The sequence below is a fragment of the Drosophila montana genome, unplaced genomic scaffold (genome assembly GCF_035044405.1).
Source record: "Drosophila montana isolate Dmon_TW-CO22-7 unplaced genomic scaffold, ASM3504440v1 contig_3200_1, whole genome shotgun sequence".
Taxonomy (NCBI): domain Eukaryota; kingdom Metazoa; phylum Arthropoda; class Insecta; order Diptera; family Drosophilidae; genus Drosophila; species Drosophila montana.
In genome coordinates this window covers 7,610,866-7,630,289 of record NW_026998080.1, presented here as the reverse complement: position 1 = coordinate 7,630,289, position 19,424 = coordinate 7,610,866, and the positions used below count along the sequence as shown (strand labels likewise).

Sequence of the window (19,424 nt, the reverse complement as noted above, 5' to 3'; positions counted from 1 at the left end):
TTTTTTTTTTCGTTGTTCGCATTTGTTTTGTCTCATGCATAATTTAAAAATCTGTTGCCTGCTTTCGGGCGCACGTGAGCGGCTTTAAGCGGTGTGTGTGTGTGTGTGTCTGTGTATTTGAGTGTGCGGTTGTCTGTGTGTGCTGCATTTAGATGTAATTATATGTAATTGATTTGCTTAATTGCACAATTACTATGGCCAAAAAGCTGTGCCTGTATTACAAATCCCCTAATTGTAGCCGGGGGTAATTACTTGTATCAATTGCGTCACACACACACGCACACATACGCACACACACGTGTACACGAGCATAGCAATAATGTCAACTAGCGCAACTTGTCGTTGCTTGTCACTGACGTTTGATGATGGCACGCGCTGGCATGATATCAGGTTGGGGGTAGGAGATTGGCTTTGGCCTGACAGCGCACCGTGTGCTGCACAACATGCAGGTCACATGGCGTCTCCTTGTGTGCCCAGCATTTTTCATCATCAATTTTTGCGTTAAAGCCAAGCAGCGTGCTGCAAAAGTTGGCAAACTAACGAGATGTGTACATCAAGTAGGCGTAGCTCTAAAAAAAAAAGGAAATTGATACCCAACTCTTTGAAGGCAAAGCCGCAAAAGTTTAACTTTAAGACTTTAAGTTTGACTCAACTAAGTGGAAACTAAGCAACAGCTGGAAATGTTGCAGAAATGATGTGATGTGACTTGCAATATAACAGCTTTAAATTGGAACTTAATAGCTTTTGCCAGAACTAACCCTGAGCAATAAAGTACTCAACATCCAACAGCTGAAATTGCGAATCATATGCAACTAACTCAACATTGATATAAGCTATGCGCCTTGGAAGCTTCCAAGTTGTCCAGCACAAGACTTTGTAGCACATAAATAAATAAATCTAAAAGTACACCTCGTACTTAACCCCAACTACAAGATATATCACAAGTGCCAAGCAGGAGAAAATATGACAAGCAAAGTGCACACGTTGCCGGCATATCAAAAATGCAAAAAGTGTTTAAGTTCTTCTATTTTTTTTCCTGCCTTTTTTGCTCGTTTTTGTTTTTTGCTGCTTCCTTTTGGTTAATTTGGCAAAAGTCTCAAGCGCACTTGATGACCTTGAGTCTGGTCGCCATATGCCACGCCCACAAAACTGTGTGCTGATGCGCCATCAAACGCAGACTTTTTAATGAAAACGTGTTTCTTTTACCAAAGCAGCGCTCGTAAATTGCAGTTTACCCTCAGACATCAGGCGACACATGTACGAGTATAGCTGAGCATATATATATATATATCTGTGACATATGTATATAAAATTTTAATGGGGACACACTCTCACTCTCAAGAGCAATGAAATTAACAAAGCGACACAACTATTTAATGCCATTCTTTAAGCTAGCAGTCGATATTAAAGCATGATCTACCCAACTATCTGAACTCAGTTGTTCTTAATGCATTATGCATGAAATTTGATTTAGAAGCACATTGTATATAGCTGAAGAAACTTGGCTGTGATTCATAGAACTATCATGCATAAAAGTGATTTAGCTAGCCAATTGAACTCAAGAATTATTGAAGTTATCATCGTAAAATTTGATATTTGTGCGCTACCGAACTTCACAAAATTATGTGTATTTTGCACAGAACAGACTCTTATATATTATTCAAATACTTGGAGATTCGCATTACAACTCTTGAGAGGTAAAACAAATAAACTAACGGTAATTTATATAGCAACAGCATTTTGAAAAACATTTTTCTACTTTCTACATCAGTTTTATTTTATATTTTGTGCGAGTTGTCGCACAAGTTGCGCATATTTTATGGATGAAACTTTATGGTTTTTGTGCGCTGCCAGCAGAACGGCTGATAAACGCAGCCAAACGGAAGCTACGCACGAAAAAAAAGCCCCTAACCGAAACAAATTCAGAATTTATTGCACTAAACAAGTGAGGGGAAGTGTGGCCAGGTAAACTTTTGATTTCAATGTCGGGCTGGCAACTCTGGCAGCGGGACAAAAGTTGGCAAAGTTCGTTTGGTTCTAATTGCGCTGGGTAAGACATTTGAGTTAATTATGCGTCGATTTGGCGCTGGCAAGTAAACAAATTAATTAAAGAGCAAACATGTTGATAATGATGCCAAACACACACACAGCAGCAGCACACACACACACACACACACACACACACACACGCACAGCAGCTGCCAAGTGTCAAAGGCGACTCGCCTTTTGTTTTATATTTGTGTTGTTGCTGCTGCTGCTGCTGCCTCTGCTGCTGCTGCTGCTGCTGGCACGCATTAATGTTAATTATTAAGCAAGTGACAATTTGAGTGATTTCACTTGGGCCACGCCAAACGCTCATCTAATGTCAACAAACAACATGCGACAAGAAAAACAATCAAAGCGACATTTGATGACCCACCCGAAAAGAAAAAAAAGCCCACGCCCGCGCATACACAGAACTCGACAGTCCGCCAAACTAAGCAACAGTGTTTGTTTTTATAGTAAGAGAGCGAGATAGCAAATGCTTCCGCTTCCTCTCCATCTCTCTCTCTCTCCCTCTCTCTCTGTCTGACTATTCTGCTCGTGCTGTCATTTATTATCTGTTCTGTTTGATATATCGTTACATTCACACTGTCCAGCCTGGACGCGTTTCTTTTAGCCGCAACGTGTTCACACGCAGCCACATTGGCAATTACACACACACACACACACAGTCATAGACGTAGATACACATCGACACACACACACAACTGAGCTTGGCGAATGAATCGTGTGAAATGTCAACACACAGTGACATGGCAAAAGTGGAAATGGTAATTGCGTGTTAATTGCTTTACGCGTTCAAAGTGCTTTTCGCTATACGTTTATACGTTCACTTTTTTTTCGCTCACACACACAAACACACGCACAAATACTCGCACAGATACTCGCACTTGGACATGGTGCTCCCAGGGCACATTCAACTGAAGCGCAACTAATCAATCTGGGGCCAGGGTCGCTATTGAAGCTGCCAACGAGCACAAAGGGGGCTACAGCCGCACGCACACAAACACACACACACACACACGCGCACACATTCATATACAATTACATTCACACGCACACACACACAAAGAAAAGGCGCACAGATTTCCCATTTGCAGTCTAGCAATGAGCGCTGCATTTCCGTTTTAGTGGCCTGCCGGCACTTTGAAATTGCAAGGTTGTTACACGTTGCGTATGAGCAATGCGGCGCTAGCCATTCAATACACACACACTCACAACCTCCTCCCCTCTAACAACCTTCCTCTCTGCCTGGCAGCAACAATAGAAGGTCGTGTGGCTGTATGGTAAATTGCGTTTGTGATTTATTGTTTAAACTTTTAATGATAACCGCGCTTCGGCACCGTTTATTTTTAGCCAAAATATGTGGTATAAATAAAAAAAAACAAACTCCGTCGAGCAGAGCTTGAATAGATTCAAATTCCAATTAAATAAATGCTACTCCAAGCAGTAGTTAGTCTAATTTTAATGTAGCTCATCAAATACGATGTAGTATTTCAACTAAAAATATTTGAATTTAGCATAACTAAGTTTGCATTAATTAAAACAATTTGCACCTGCCTGAATAGTTAGACATATTAGTTAGCATAAAACAATTTCATAATGTTTCAAATTAAGCAGCTAATTAGTTTTCAAATAAATGTTCTTGACTTAATTCATTTTGGCAAACAATTATAGCACAACAAAATATATAAAATTAAACAAAATTTGCGAAATCTAATCAATGCAAGCGAATGAGTTAAATAAAAATACTAAAAGTCAAATATCAAAGGTTGATTGTGAAAAAATGCTTTTTCCCAAATGTAATTAAACAAATATATTTCATTTGAGCAAAATAAAATTAATTAATACAATTCAAAGCAAGCCTTTGAATAGAGCTCTATGCAAATGTACGATGCCTGCATTAGATAATAAAGGAAAAAATATATATATATTTGAAAATGTTTCAAACTAATTGGAAAAAAAGAAAAACTGTATAAAGAGACAGTTCTATTAAAAGTTTTGCTGTGGTGCATTTTTTTAATAGCATAAAAAGTAAAAAATATCAAGCACAGATCATAAAATGTAATAAAGTTGCCTAGTCTAATGACAACGGGCTGATGAATATGGAAAATGTTTAAAAAATAATGAAATCCACACAATTATGTGCCTCTTAACAACTAAATTGAGCTAATAAAAATAAAACCAGTTGCTCTTCCAACAATACACAAAGCCATATGAATGAGCTTTCGATAATCGCCAACAATTACGATTCCCAGCACATGCGGCTTAACACGCCGAGCATAAAGTCAATAATGTCAATAATTACCTTTAGTTATGCACCGGCTGGCAGCTTGATTATTGACATGACCCAATCCACCTGCAACACCTGCCTCGCCTGCCCCGACACGCCTTAAGGCAGAGCGCACGGTTTAACATATGTTGCCTCATGCCGCATGCCGTGGCGCAAGTGAAGGAGGCGCCACTGCCACGCCCCTAAGCACATTATGACTGTCAACATGTTTATTATTCAGCTGTGCATGAAAAAGGCCAAGTTATTAAAAACTTTGCCACATTAGGGGGCGACGGCTGCCGTGGCAAGCACTTTTGCAAACAATTGGCAAAAAATGTTCACGCACCGAAAAAAAAATGCAATAAAAGTTGCCCGAATGCGACGTGTTTGCTTAAGTATTTCGTAGGTAGGCAAAAAAGGAAGAGGGCGTGTGGCATAGAATGTGTGTGTGAGTGTGTTGCGTTGCGTTGGGCGTGGCATGCCGCAGCAGATGGCAGACCCGTTGGCTGATTGTGATAAATGCGACAAAGACATGTGTAAAATATGCTTCATGTGCCTTATTATTGCGTTTTATGGCCCATGGGGACTGAGACAACACAAAAACACACGAGCACGCACACTCGCACACACATAGAGACCCGCACACCTGCATGTTTAAAGGGGGCGCAAAACAAATTCCAAACTGTCGAAATGCTAAAATGTCGCCCCGCATCTTTTGCCGAGCTGCCAAGTGTTTAAATATTTGCAGGCATTTCGACAATGCCAAAAATGTTTTTAATTATATTTTATTTTGGTGCTTTCTTTTTGGATTTCATTTTTCTTGAGGCTACACTTTAAAGTTAGCGGGACTTTGCTGCATAAGCCGAAAGAAATGCACAGCATAAAAATGTGGAAAATGTTTGAGAAACATAAAAAAGCAGTCGCTCCCAATGGTCGCATAATCCATAAGAACAACAACAACAACAACAAAACGCAGCACATAATCAAACACAGCACGCCGAAAATTTCCCTAGAGTGAGAGCTAAAAAAAAAGACAACACTCACACACACACACACATATATATATATGTATATACGTGTGCAAACATACTTATAAGCATATGAAGACATAAGACATGTTTGCATAAGCATAAAAATAAAAGAAGACACAAGAAAATAAAGCAGACGCATTTTAATAATAGCACAAAAGGCAACGCACAATGCCAAAGGCAGCACACGCACACGCACACACACACACACACACACAAAGTTTAATACAAACAGCAACACACACACACATGCACATTCATGCTGATGGGACGGTCACAAATTCGAGAGTCTTTTGCCCAAATGTAACTGGATATTTATCTGTGTGTGTCAGAGAGAAGTCATGACTTATCAACCCTTTTTGGCCCGTCTGTGTGTGTGTGGGTGCGCGTGTGTGTGTGCAGCTCATAAGGCATATTTGTGGACTGTGCCTTATAACATATGCGCAAATAGGATTTAGCAGCTGCAATTACAGAACTGCAAAGCAGCGCCCCTCGCCAGCCCGCAGCACTTATCATTTGCCGTGTGCTCTGGCCAAGCATAATCAATTAAACAAAGTGCACTCTGACCAGCAGGAGCAAGCGACCGAGAGAGAGAAAGAGAGAGAAATAGAGGGAGAAGGCAGGGGCGTACTTAATGCAAAAAAATGTTGCAATTTACGTTAAAAAGTACACACCCACACAGCGAGCGAGGGAGTAGCAGAGTACAGGTCATGTGCTGGCATTATGCACACGCTGCGTATACGCAACGTCAAGTAGCACTTGGCGCGTAATTTAGCTCGTTTTTTATACGGACTAGCACTTAAGGCGCCGCCATTTCATAAAATAAACCATTAAAGGAAACAAGTTGCAAGTGCTTGCGCTCGTTTGGCCAGCGTGTGGGGCAAGCTGTTCCTTTAATTGCATTTTAATTAATTTTCTCATTGCACTTCCTGCTGCCTGCGCATGCATACAGGTAATGCATATAATTAAGGCAGCGGCGTTAATTGCAGCAGCTCATTCGAATGCCACACAGCTCGATGCAACAACAATGAAAGTCCACAACGAACAACAGACTCACTAACTTGACGCTGCCCCAAAATTTCTGGCGCTCGGCCAGTGGCAATGCGAGAGTGTGTGTGTCCAAGATCAGGGTCAGGGCAAGGGGATGGCACTTGACATTCCACTGTAAATTTGCACTCTGTGCGCAAGTGCTGAGGGGAGACAAAGTAATATGATTAAAACTGTCGAGTCAAGTGCTCGAGTGCAACAGTTGGACAGCAAAAACAATAAACAATGCACAGCCAAGCGTTGTCCACTGGCCGCACTAATTGCCAGCTATGCAAATGTTGGCCAAATGGCAAAAAAAAAGAAAAGCGAAGCGAAGCACGCAATAAGCCAAGAAGACAATCGTCAACTGTCGCCACTGGCCCGTCGTGGCAAATAAACAAACAATTAAAAAGTGAGCGCGACTCCCCTCTGTGTTTGTGTGTGTGCGCAGTGTCAGAAGTTAACACTGTGCTACAAGGTCGACGAACTGCAATAATGTTAGCAGCAACTGCTTAATAAGTTTACAATTTAACTCGAAGTCGTATACCTTCTTTTTGTATAAAGTAGTGTTGCAAAACTATCAACATAATCGATATTTTTATCGTTTAAAGTCATTTTTGTCTGCTTACAGAAACTGTAGCTTACTTTTAAGTAGTTCACATTAATTTTTTATCATTTTACAAATGCAACTATAATAATAATGTAATATATCACAACATTATTTTTCTTGTCAATCGATTTATCGATAGTTTATCATCAAGCTTTAGCATCAATATAGCACATTTTTAAATTAAGAACTAAAGTTTTGTTCAAGTATAAATCATCGTATAATTCATATTTATCGATTATTTTGATTTTCGATAGTTAATTTTGCCTTCATCTATCTACACTTTAAGTGCTTGTTACACATAAAAAGTATCTAACACCTATTTGTTGCCCGCTTAGCCAGCAGCTTAACTTTAATCCACTAACTGGCAGATAAATTTAATTAGAGCACATCGCTGTGTATTCAATAATGCCAGTTATTGCCAGCAATCATGCTAACTAGCCAATGTTGGCCCATTGCGACAAGCATTGAGTGAGCGGCATATAAAAATGACGTCCCTGCTGGGGGGCCAACGCGGCGTATGAGTGTTGTGTCTGCTCTACTTTTGTTTTGCTTCGCTTTTGCCCCTGCCCCTGCTCCTGTGGCGCTGATGGGCAGGTAAACAACACAGCGTAGCATAGACGTGTGCTAAGCCAGCGACTTAAAGTGCGTAAATGAGCAAAACACACACACACATACATAGACACATAAGAGGCAGACACAACATTGTTGTGCGGCGCCTATTATGCGTATACTTAACATTTATTTCAGCCAGACAGCGAGCGCTGTGGGCGCGCGCGTCAGTGTGTGTGCGTGTGTGTGTGTTCGTGAGCAAATGAGTGGCAGCTCATAGACACAGTCGAGCTTTATAACCAATACATACTATACACACTTATATAAATGTGTGTGTGAGTGTATCACACCATGGAACGTAGCATAAATCTCATCGTGCATTCATCAATGTCAAGCCACAAGTTTGCTTTTCATTTGTTATGGCTTCACTGGCTGTTTGTGTATGCGTTGCATATTATATCTAGGCGAGGGTTGTTTATAACAAAATAAATTACATTTTATCGCATACTGTTGCCCGAGCTGATGGAGCAACCCACGTGCCTGCCAGCCACTTAGTATGTCAGTGAATGCTTTGCCATTCCCAATCGCATTGCGAACAGGCTCTCTGAGCTGAGTGTGCGAGCATGTGTGTATATGGGATTTCCTTGAACTTGAGCACGAGCACAGGCACAGATAGTGGCTGCAGGTGTGGCACACATCACTCGATTGATTTGCATATGCTGACTGCATTTTATATGCCAAAGAGTTTCATTCCACTCCACAAATGGCCACTCTTAAGATTTCAAGGTTCTCTCTGTCTCTCTCTCCCTCACTCTTTCGCACACACTATCTCTCTGTCTCACTCTCTGGCAATGGCCATAAAACGTCAAATGTAGCGCAGTTGTTCATAAACTTTAAGTACTACTAAAATTGGCAGTAACCAAAGTACAACAAAACAATGAATTGAAATGCAAAACTAAAACCCAACGACTAAGTAATGCTCTACCAGCGATAGAAGGATAACTTAGAACTAAAGCTCCAACTGTTTAGATTTGCAGAGCATCTTGAGCTTATCATATACGCAAAGAGACATAAAATATTGATTAGGGCAACTTAAAATAAGCATAGGCATTTAAACTGTTTAAAATTACTTTAAATTGCATAGTAAGCTTTATGAAACAAGCCTTTAAATCTGAGCTACGAGGAAACCCAAGTCCACGGCACATTTAAAACTTGTATAATATTCATTCGTACTTCTCCTCACTAGCACAGGCTCTGTTAAGTCTACATTAACCCAACTAACAGTATTTTAAATATACTTTGAATTGCTGTTAAGAGTTGTTTAACAGACTGCTAGTGCTTATACCGAAGAGTCAACAGCTGATTAGAAGACTGTTATTAGTGGGAACTCTCAGCATCAGAACTGTAAAAAGATTCTTAACAGAATGTTATTGTTACATAGTTTAAAAGTTTAATATTCTAATCATGTTAGTAAACTCTCAAGCTAGAACTTTTAATAAACTCATATCCAATCAATCCAATAGAAGCTACATATAAGGAATATACCTTGCATACAACATTTTTCTTATTTCCAAAACATCTTGCTACAATTTAATTTAATATACCCACGAACATACGGCCAATAACACCAGAGCAGTGACAATTGTCGGGCCAGGGCGGGAGACAATTTCATTTAATAGCGAGCGACCGCAGAACGAGCCTGGGATAAAGTTGTCAGCCAACATGGCTGACTGGCGCGACAGGCCAGAAATTTGGCTGAAATGCGCGAGACACAGCGGGCGAGCGGTGGCGGGGCGGGAGCGAAACTGCAGCAACTAATTTCGCTGGCTGCAAGTTTTGTGGATTTTACGAGCGAGTCAGCCGCCAGCGTTAGCAGCCGCTGTCGTCAACTTGAGTGCGCCACATTAAGTAAATAAAGCGAAAATAAAATTGGAAAAAGCAGACACGGCGACACGGGCCACAGATTGCAGACCAGTTAGCTGAAAATCAACCGGCTCTGTGCTTGTCGGCTGACTTTAATTTTTGTCACCCGCGTTGTCTGCTCGATCGATCGATTTACAGACAAGAATTGCGCGAAATTTGGCTCGCGTTGCTTTGGCGCATTGCCGAGACCAAAAAACACATATAAATAGGTGTAACTGGCGCTAAGAGCAGATTGAATTGGAATTATTGAAGCTGCTGCAAATATTTGAAGCGTTTCCGTTTTTGCTACCAATTGGCAATTTCAATTGGCAGCGTATGCAAATGAGTAGCCAAATTCGTAGCTGTTAGGCAATTCGGCACCTCGGACCGTTGCAGATACCAATTGGTATGTTCAAAGCTAACAAGCTGGAAAAAGAAGAAGCCGGAAGCGCAATTCACTCGAGTCATTTGGGTTTTCCTGTCGCTGAAACTTTTTTTGTTGCCAAAAAGAAAGAAGCTGAGAAAAAAGCGTCCATTGCTCAAAAGCATAACAAGGCAACACAGCAAATCACTTGTAAACACTTGAAAAAATAAAAAAAGTTAAGGCCGACAGCAGGCGGCGAAGCCAAACACAAATCAAAAGATAAACGCCAACCGGATGTGGAGGCTGTGCAGGCAGCCATTTAAGCTGCTGGCCGGCGGCCATTTTGCAAAGCGTCAGACAACGCGTACAAAGATGAAAAATTGAATGCGTCGCTTAAGACGTGGCAACCAAGCAGAGAGAGTGAGAGACAGAGAGAGAGAGAGAGAGGGGGGGGGGGGGTCAGGGGGCATTGTGACGCTTTGCCAGTTTGCTTAAATAAAGTGCAAATTTGCCGAGGCACAGACAAATGAGCGGAGCATTTGGGTTGACAAGCGCTGGACATGATCGAACAGCTGGACAGCTGGCTGGCTGCAGCTGCTGTGTACAGCAATCTAATATGTTAGTGTCAAACATGAACCCCGCTCCCCCCCCCCCCCCCCGCCCCCCTCACCCCCTCGCTAGACCACGCACACACAACAACTGCTCAACAGTCTTCAATAGAAAATTGAAATTCAAAAAGAAGAGAAAAAAATAGCAGCAAGTTCCTTTTTTCTTTGGACAACTTTATGTAAAAGTTTTTGCTGCTGTTTGGCGTGTTGTTGCTGTTGTTTTTGCTTTAAATCTCCATAAAAGTTTGATGCCATGGTAATAATATTCACTCGGCGTGCCAGTAACAAGCCCTTTGGGGGATGCAGTGTAAGGGGGTTGGGGGGCGTGTTGCTTCTTAATCTGTTGGTTTGCTATGCGCCATAATGATTATTTGTTGGCCAATCGAGTGGTGGGCGGGCAGCTTGTTGATTAAATTTTCAACATATTTGGCGCAGAGCAAAACTTAATTAAATACATTAAAAGCTGATTAATAACAATATTAAAACCAAACATTGCGACGGCTGCCGCCTCGACCATGCTGAAAAATTTCCTCATTAATATTAACAACTTCATTTAAGTCCCGGCGACGCTTTTCGGCCCGATTATTTTTGCAATTATGCAAAGTAGCTGCTAGATGAACATTGTTATTGTTGTTGTTGTTGTTGTCGTTGTCAATGCGTGCACAAAGTTAAATATTTATAAATTTTTAATCAAAGCGACAGCCATACCAAAACGCTCCCAGCACAGACTTGCCTGCCGAAATGTCCATTCAAGTTTGCGGCCAAGTCGGTCAGCCCGCAGTGCATGTAACACTTGTGCTCGCCCTGAATAACCCATAACTTGAGCTGCTCGCACGAACGGGGCGTATACATATTGAAAGAATTTCTGGCAACTAACGGAATTTTTAAATAGCCCTCAGAGAGAATATTCATCAATATTATATTATACACAGATTATGCTCGTGCATAACATAAGCACAAGAGACTGCTTATATAGAAATGTTTTTCCTTTTTTTTTAGTATATATTGCAAGAAAAATCTAGTTAGCAGAGTTGTATTATTTTAATTTAACTAATTTATATGGTTTGGGGAAGGGCTGCAAACCACAAGGAAAGGGTCGTTGATTAGGTTTCCGCTTTGAATCGACTTTCTGCCTTGAGATTTGGTCCGTGAACCTGGCTTACCACATCTCTTAAGCAAGCTTTTGGTTCTTTCAAAATGTTATTGAAACTATTCAGATTTTAATTTCGAATGGACTGTTCTACCGAAAAACTGCAAGCCGCGGATTTTTACACATAACATTTTCAAGCTATGTTCGAACTCTACCCAAAATTTGAAACTACAAAATATGGCTGGATAAGGCCACTCTGCGGGACCTAGTTATTTATAATTTGAGGCTTAAAACCTTTTTATTGAGAATTGTTACACTTATTTTTCAGTTCGGGTTTCGGTGCATATTACAAAAATTTTAGTTGCGGTCTCGAACCGGTGCGGTTCAAGCAGACTAGGTCTGGGTGTAAAATAGCTAGAAGCTCCTACGTGCAAAATGTACTTGGTCTGGATCTTGGAAGGATCTACGTTCAAAGTATTGAAATTCAAAGTCTCTAGCTCTTATAGGTTCTGAGATCGACGCGTTCATACAAACAGACAGATGAAAGGACAGACTGCGAGACAGAAAGACAGACAGACATGTCTAGATCGACTCGGCTATTGATGCTGATCAAGAGTATATATGGAGTCGGATATGCTTCCTTCTGCCTGTTACAAACATTTGTACAAATGTCTTTCAAATGGGTTCAGGGTATACAAGTTCAAAATATGAAATGTGTGAAAGCGCCTGAATCCTTTGAAATGTTTGCAAATAAGAATTCCGACGCGCATTTGCTTCGATTTCGTGCCTAACAACATTTGAAATGAATTACACGAAAAATACACACACGCACGCACACACATCTCACACCCACTAAAGAACTGGATTCTAAGGAATTGGCAGATTTAATTTTAGTCACGTCATTACGCAACATTTTGGGCAACAATTTTCTCGTCTCGTCGCATTTAGCAGGCTAAACGTCAAATGCAGGTTGCGTGGCAACCTCACAAAAATTCATTCGCATCGATCGACTGCCTGGCGGCAGTTTTTGACTTAGCCAGCCCCCGCACTCCCCCAACCCATCCTCTCCCACACTTCTTCCGTCAGACTCCACGTGTTTTGTAGCTCACGTTTATTTGCATGAGAAAGAAATCACAGCACACACACATGGCTCAGACAGACAGACGGGCGGACGGACGGACGGGCGGGCGGGTGTTGAAATCTTTGCATTGTAACCAAATTGTGCGCAAGAGCATGAAATCATCTTTTTTGATGGCCGCATTCACATTCCGACAGCAGACACTGTTTATGCATTTAGTCGGAGTTTGAGCTTTAAACGCGCTTTTAATTGCACCCGCATTTGGCCTGTGACTAATTGATTGAGCACTGCAAAAGTGGCCCAGCAGCTGCCAGCTTACCTTTACTCATAGCACCCTTCGCACCCCCTTCCCCATAATCTTACCGCTGGCCCGCCACACACCGCTGCTCATGCATAATGCATAAGAGAAGCAACAACAGCAAGTACTAAGAATTTACGGCGCTGCATTACCTGCAGCTATCCAGAGCGTGGCAAGGAGAGAGACACGGAGACACGTCGCCAAATGACAACAAGCAGATGCCAGGGGAAAGCGGGGTAGCTGTGAGGGAGGGGCGGTTACTGTGCAAAAAGCATGTCAAGTTGTGGCATATAAAATTTATGCGCGCCTCGCAAGTGTTGTGCGACTTTGAGGCAAAAAGGGCTGCGCACACGCACACGGCTCATAAATTTTTATTGTGTGGTAAAGATGGCCAAACCCAAACCAACAGCCCCCCCTCCCGTCGTTCCCCCAGCAAAACCAAACCCCTCTCTGTCCACAACATCTTTGCTTATGCGTGCGGTCTGTAAAAGCAAAACAAGCTGAAAACCGAGCTGCCTTTTGGGCGCATTCTGTGATGAAGTGCCAAATGGTTGCAGAGCAGGCGATAAGAGGGGCGTGTTGGAAGGGGGGCGAGGAGAGGGAGAGAGAGAGAGAGAGATCTGCCAAAAGTAATGAAGCAGAGTGCGTTCGACGCGAAATGAACTGACCCCAACAGACTAGCGAAGCAGCACAGAGCCCAGATCCACGTCCAGCAGCAGAGCGTGAGACTGCAGCGCCAAGATAGACAGGCAGAGAGAGGGTGTGGAAGCGCGGGGGAGGTGGTGAGAGGAGGCTAGCTGCTGGAAAATAAATTCATTTCAGTGTCTCGCTGACGTATGGACGACGGATGCCTTGGCCTAGACGGCACACAGGAAGTGTTATTTAAATGCAGGATATTGCATGCGGAAATTTATTATCATGTGGCATGACATTCAAGAAAGCACAAGCATACATATATATAACATGCATACATATTTATATATATAAAGAAAACGAGAGGGAGAGAGAGGGAGGTCCTTATGGACAGCCTCTGTTTGTGCAAGCATGCGAATTTCTGAAATGTAATTAAAAGGCAACAATTTTCTTCACTCACACTCATGTATTTTGTAAAGAATTGTAAAGTTTAATTGAATTTTCATCGCATTAAAAAATTTGCAAGCATGTCGCTTTAAAATTTAATGCGCACTTGTTTGATGCATAATACAGCCGAATTTCTCTGTGACAAGTGTCGCTATGGGAAAATTTTCATTATTAATTGAGATTCGTTATGTCGTGACGGATTTGGATTTATATTCTTTCAATTTTGTTAGCTTCACTAACAAGCAATATTAAATAGAAAAGCTATGGATTTATTTGAGATATGATCAAAGCCTATAGCTAGACAAAGTTCTGTGAAATAGTTTTTCATCAGTCCGCATTTGTAAGCTTTATACCAGAACAAAATCCAAAAATCTTAATAAAGAGTTTTGTTATAAATTAAACAGTAGAACAAAATATACATTTTTTACATTTTTAAATTATTTAAATATCTTCAAAAATAAAGACTCTTCAAAACATTTCTATATTTATTAACTTTTATAGACAAAACGATTCTATAGAGCGTAAATCAAAAAGCTTAAGCTCAACCAAATACAAAGTTATTAGGCATAAACATTTTTTTAAATACCTCTAAAAGTCGAGCGCAATTTTCAAATATGAAACAGTGTAAGCTCCCCCCTATTCTTTACATATATATGTATATATATTAGCATTGAAATATTACGATTCCCAATTTATATATATTCCATGAACACTTGTTTTATTTCGCTTTTTTTTTTTACAATTTTTTCTCCAATTTATATAAACCATGAACACTCGTTTCTTTCCTTTTTTTATATTTTAAATTTACCTTTACAACTAATTCTCAGCGGGGCTTAAATGTTGTTATTTTATTTGCGACTTATAGCATTTCGACTATTTCATATTTGCACATGCCGCATGCACGTTTTTGCATATTTTGTTGCATTGATTTTTTATTTATTTCTGAGCTGCGTTTAAATTGCAAAATAAGCTGGCATTTAAAACTATATCTACACTTATAAATGGCGAAAATAAAAATAGTATAGATATTTTTTCGACATTTTGGTATGTGTTTGCATTGTTTTATATCGACAATTGCATCGAGAGACAGACAAACACACACACGCGCTTGGCTGGAAGTTCTCTCTGTGTGTGTGTGTGTGTGTGTGTCCGAGCAGTTGTTTACAATGTGTGTAATTTGTTGTTGTGGTCAAAATTGTCGATTGCATTATTATTGAATAATTGAACAGCTGCCAATTGAATATAAACGACGCGCCCTTGAAATAAATGGCAACATGGTACTACGAAAAAGGCGAAAACTAAACTTAACTAATTACAAATGCAATCCGAAGCACTTTTCATGCCTCCCCCCCACTCATGTGCTACGTTGCGTATGCGTAACATTTATTGAACCAAGTGCAGAGGCAATGGCATAAAAGTTGGCTAGTTGCCGGCACAGGCGCAAAAGTTATAAATTATTTGCAGTAGACTGATTGGCAAAAGCAATTGCAAGCGGGCCAAAAAAGCAAAAACAATGCCAACAGCAACTAGAACTGGGGAGGGGAGGCAAACTGATGCTGTACACATAACAGCTGCAACCGCAACCAACAACAACAGCAACAAGAGAACAAGTTAAAACAACTACAACAAAAACTAGGAATAGTCAGGCCAATGAAAGGCCTTTGCCAGGACATGGCAACAAGGCGCAAACACTCGAGTGCCAAGATAGAGAAAAATGGCGCATGAAATGAAGCGGAAATGGCGCAAAAAGGAACCCAGCTATCACACACACACACACACACACACACACGCACTCACACAGTTTGAATGAGTAAAAAGGACAGCGGGTGAGAAGGGGCTAGGGGCGATCGCTGCACAGCCACTTACAGGGCTGAACTAATATGTACATTAGTATCTTTGAATGCATGTGAACAACTGATAAATGTCTGGTCATGTTTGCCTTTGCGTATGCGTGTGTGTGTGGTTGTGTGTATGTGTGTGTGCTCTTGTGTGTATTTGTGGCTGCCTAAGCGCCTGTGAATGAAATCGAGCGTCGAATGAAAAATGCATGCAATTTATTTTATTTTATTTCAGTTTAGTTTAGTTTGGGTTCAGTTCGGTTCGGTTCGGTTTGGGGTCTGAGGCTTTGGGTTTGGTTTCTCTTTGGCCCCGTCCGAGGTTTGAATGCTTCGCTTGCAAACGGCTGGCATTGAAATTTCGAACAAAAAGCAACGTTTTGCAAACGTTTGAAAATGCACTTTGATGGGCCAAACAGAACCTAAGCATATATATATAAATATACATATATATACTATATATATCATACGCGAGGGCTGCTTAAGCATAAATAGAAACCTATTCGGATTGAATGGGACAAAAAGGCGAACGGCTGTTAAGGAACAGGAAATATAGCCAAAATGGCTAAAACGTTAATTGAATATTAAAGAATAGACATAAAGGTTCTCTGTGGGAAGCTCAGCCTTGGCCAAGCATAAACGAGATGCTTTAAACCTGGGCTTTCAACCAGGGTATAATCTTTAAAGGCAATATTTAAGCATAAGTCTGAGGATTGGAAAAAGTTGCATGCCAAGCAACTCATGAGAAATCTCCATGCCCTCTTTTGAATTCCACATATAAATTCAATTTACAATAACATTTTTAATTGGCTTTATAATGAATTGAAAGAAAAACATGTGTGAAAAACGTGGGTTTTTTTTGCAGCATATGACGAATAGAGACAACGTCTATAGATTTAAACAATATAGTAATAATACAGTAAGGGAAAACAATTTACTGTTTATATTATTGTTCACGCCCAATAAAACTTCTTAAACATTATTAGGCCAAAGAGCTAGGCAATGTTTGTAGTGTCAGCCAGAACGTAGCCAAAGCTAATGCATGCGTAGCTTAAAGGCCAAGTTGCATAAATATGCGATAAGCTATAAAAAGAAACACACACTGTGACAAACACGAGCGCACACACCCAATACACTTACACACACACACACAACCAGAGCTGTGCGCATGCATAATATATGCAGTAACTGTGCCTGCGGCTGTGGCTCGCGCCGCTGAACTACTTACTAGCCAACCGCAACAAGTGCACTTGGCAGCGGCTGCTGACAAACTGCTGCATAGCCACACACGCTCACACGCACATAGACACAGGCAAATACACACAAATGGTTATACAAATACATACAAACACACATGAACTGACACGTAGACAGGTGTGCATTTAAACGACATGTGTCGTCTTCACACTCAAATGCACTTCAAACGCGCGCGCCGCACGTAGCAACTGCCCGGCCAGCCCTTGAGCCGACCCACAGCAAACCAATGCCCCACCCAATACGCCCCCAGCCCCACTCTACAGCACACAGTTGCATGCCCCCTTGCAACCGCAGCACACATAGACACTGTGTTGCCTTGAAAGCTCATGGCTGACATAAACTTCCGCATTAAATCGACTTTGAACTTGAAAATGTTAGTTCCAGGGCCGCGTGCACATACACAAACACACACTCACACACCCACACTCACAACAATATAGAGGGTTGCTTATGTTTAGTTGCAGTTGTTGTTGCCGCTGTCATTTGAAGGTTGAAGCGCTCAGCTTGCAATTTGCTATTAATATTTAAACATGCAAAATTATTGCAACACATTTGCAGCAAGTGCAGCTGGTCAAAACGTGAGTCTATATACATATACATGTGTGTGAGTGTGAAATCTGTGCGCAGAAGAGTCTTTGCACGTATCGAAATCGTAAGCCCTGAAAAGTATGCTACATTTTCGCACACTGTTATGCAAGCTACTCAAAGCGAATACGACTGCCAATCAACTCAGGCATGCTTGCATATGAACACACAGAGAAAGTGAACAGGTGAGGGCGAATCATGTATTGGGCACAGGGGCAAGGCAAAGGTTAATAAGCTCACGTGTTCTGTGCATGTCAGCCAACAGCTAATGCCAACTTTTAATGAGCTCCATGCAAACTGAGTCAGCAACTGCGTCTCCGCAATTGCATCTGCATCTGTTTATGCTTCTCTGTTCCTGCTGCTGTCTGTTCGTTTGTGTCCTATTTTCCTGTACTTTGCATTTTGAGCTGTGTAATTAGCATTGCGTACATTTCGGCGACGCACGAGCTCAACTGAAATCCAATTGAAAAGCACAGAAAAGTTGCATATGATTTCTCTGCGAGACGCACAATGCATAACAAGCAAATAACCAAAAGCGAAACAGGCAGATATTAACTTACGAAATACATGACAATTTTTGTGTCTGCCTTAGAAACTGTTTTAAATTGCAATTTAAAATACATTTTTTTATTTAAAAAGTATATTCCTATTTGGTATAGTTAAATAGATATTTCCGATTCTTTTTAGTATTAAGCATGTATATATGAGCAAAGAATTGGATGGCAGACATATTGACACACGGAGAGACAAGCGGTTAGACAGTTAAACAGATTAATGGACAGATTAAAGGACACCTGTCTAACTGTCTATCAGCGTGTCTCTCCGTCTGTCTATATGACTGTTACTCCATCTATTTCAAGTCGTCCATCAGTTTCTCTCATATCACACACATTATTCACATATATTCACATATATGCACATATATTCTTTTCAAACTGCACAATTTTAAAGAAAAAGAGTTGCAGCCTCTGCCTTTCTATGCGATTTTCATAAACTCAAGTAAGGCCTGCAGAATAATTATTACAGAAAATTAGCTGTGCGGCTTATATAATATCTCTTTGCCCCCTCCCCACTCGTTCTCTTACAGTTTAGCTCTGCAAAAAATCGTTTTAATAAAACTATTACAAACGTGACTTTAAAGCTATTCAAAAATACATCACATGTGCTAATTGCCTTACTTAAGCATGCATCAATGCGGATCACATAAATCTTTATGGGCTATACATACTATTCGTTTTATAGAGTTTTACCTCAGCACGCTGTGCATGCAGCTCATCAGAGCGAGAAAGAGAGAGAGAGAGAGGGAGGAAGGAAGACAGAGTGAGTAAGGTGGCAAATAAAGCGCCTTTCTTGTCACAGCCTGTGCCTGCTTATGTGAACTATAAACCATGCGATAGACGGCACTCGCATTACGCATGCAACATTCTCGCGACGCGTTTATGGCGCCAATATATATACTTACATATATATATATATATATCTGCTATATAAGTATTATATACGATAGTTACAGTTACAGCAAGGCATGCGATGACATTTTACTACGCTTGCCGCTGCGCAGCTTTTGGCTTCTATTTTATGTTTCCTCGTTTTTTTTTCCTTATATTTTTTTTTATGCGTTTTAAATTTATTTCGTTGCTGCAGAGCAGCCCCTGGCAATGGCGCCTGTCGCACGCACGCAAACTTCCGGCCTCACACACACACAGGCACGCTGAAGATGTGTGGCACACATGTGAGAGCCTGAACGCTGGCTGCCTCAACAAAGAAATGAAAACAACTTGCGTGCCAGTCTACATTTT

General features: G+C 41.0%; 1 protein-coding gene and 1 long non-coding RNA gene across 3 annotated transcripts in view; one reads left to right on the top strand and one right to left on the bottom strand.

Annotated features, from left to right (window-relative positions):
• The window catches only part of 5-HT1A (5-hydroxytryptamine (serotonin) receptor 1A), a 77,521-nt gene that overhangs the window by 7,669 nt on the left and 50,428 nt on the right, over positions 1–19,424 (top strand). The gene's annotated exons all lie outside the window — the stretch shown is intronic.
• LOC135431799 (uncharacterized) overlaps positions 1–19,424 on the bottom strand; it is a 79,367-nt gene that overhangs the window by 55,792 nt on the left and 4,151 nt on the right. The gene's annotated exons all lie outside the window — the stretch shown is intronic.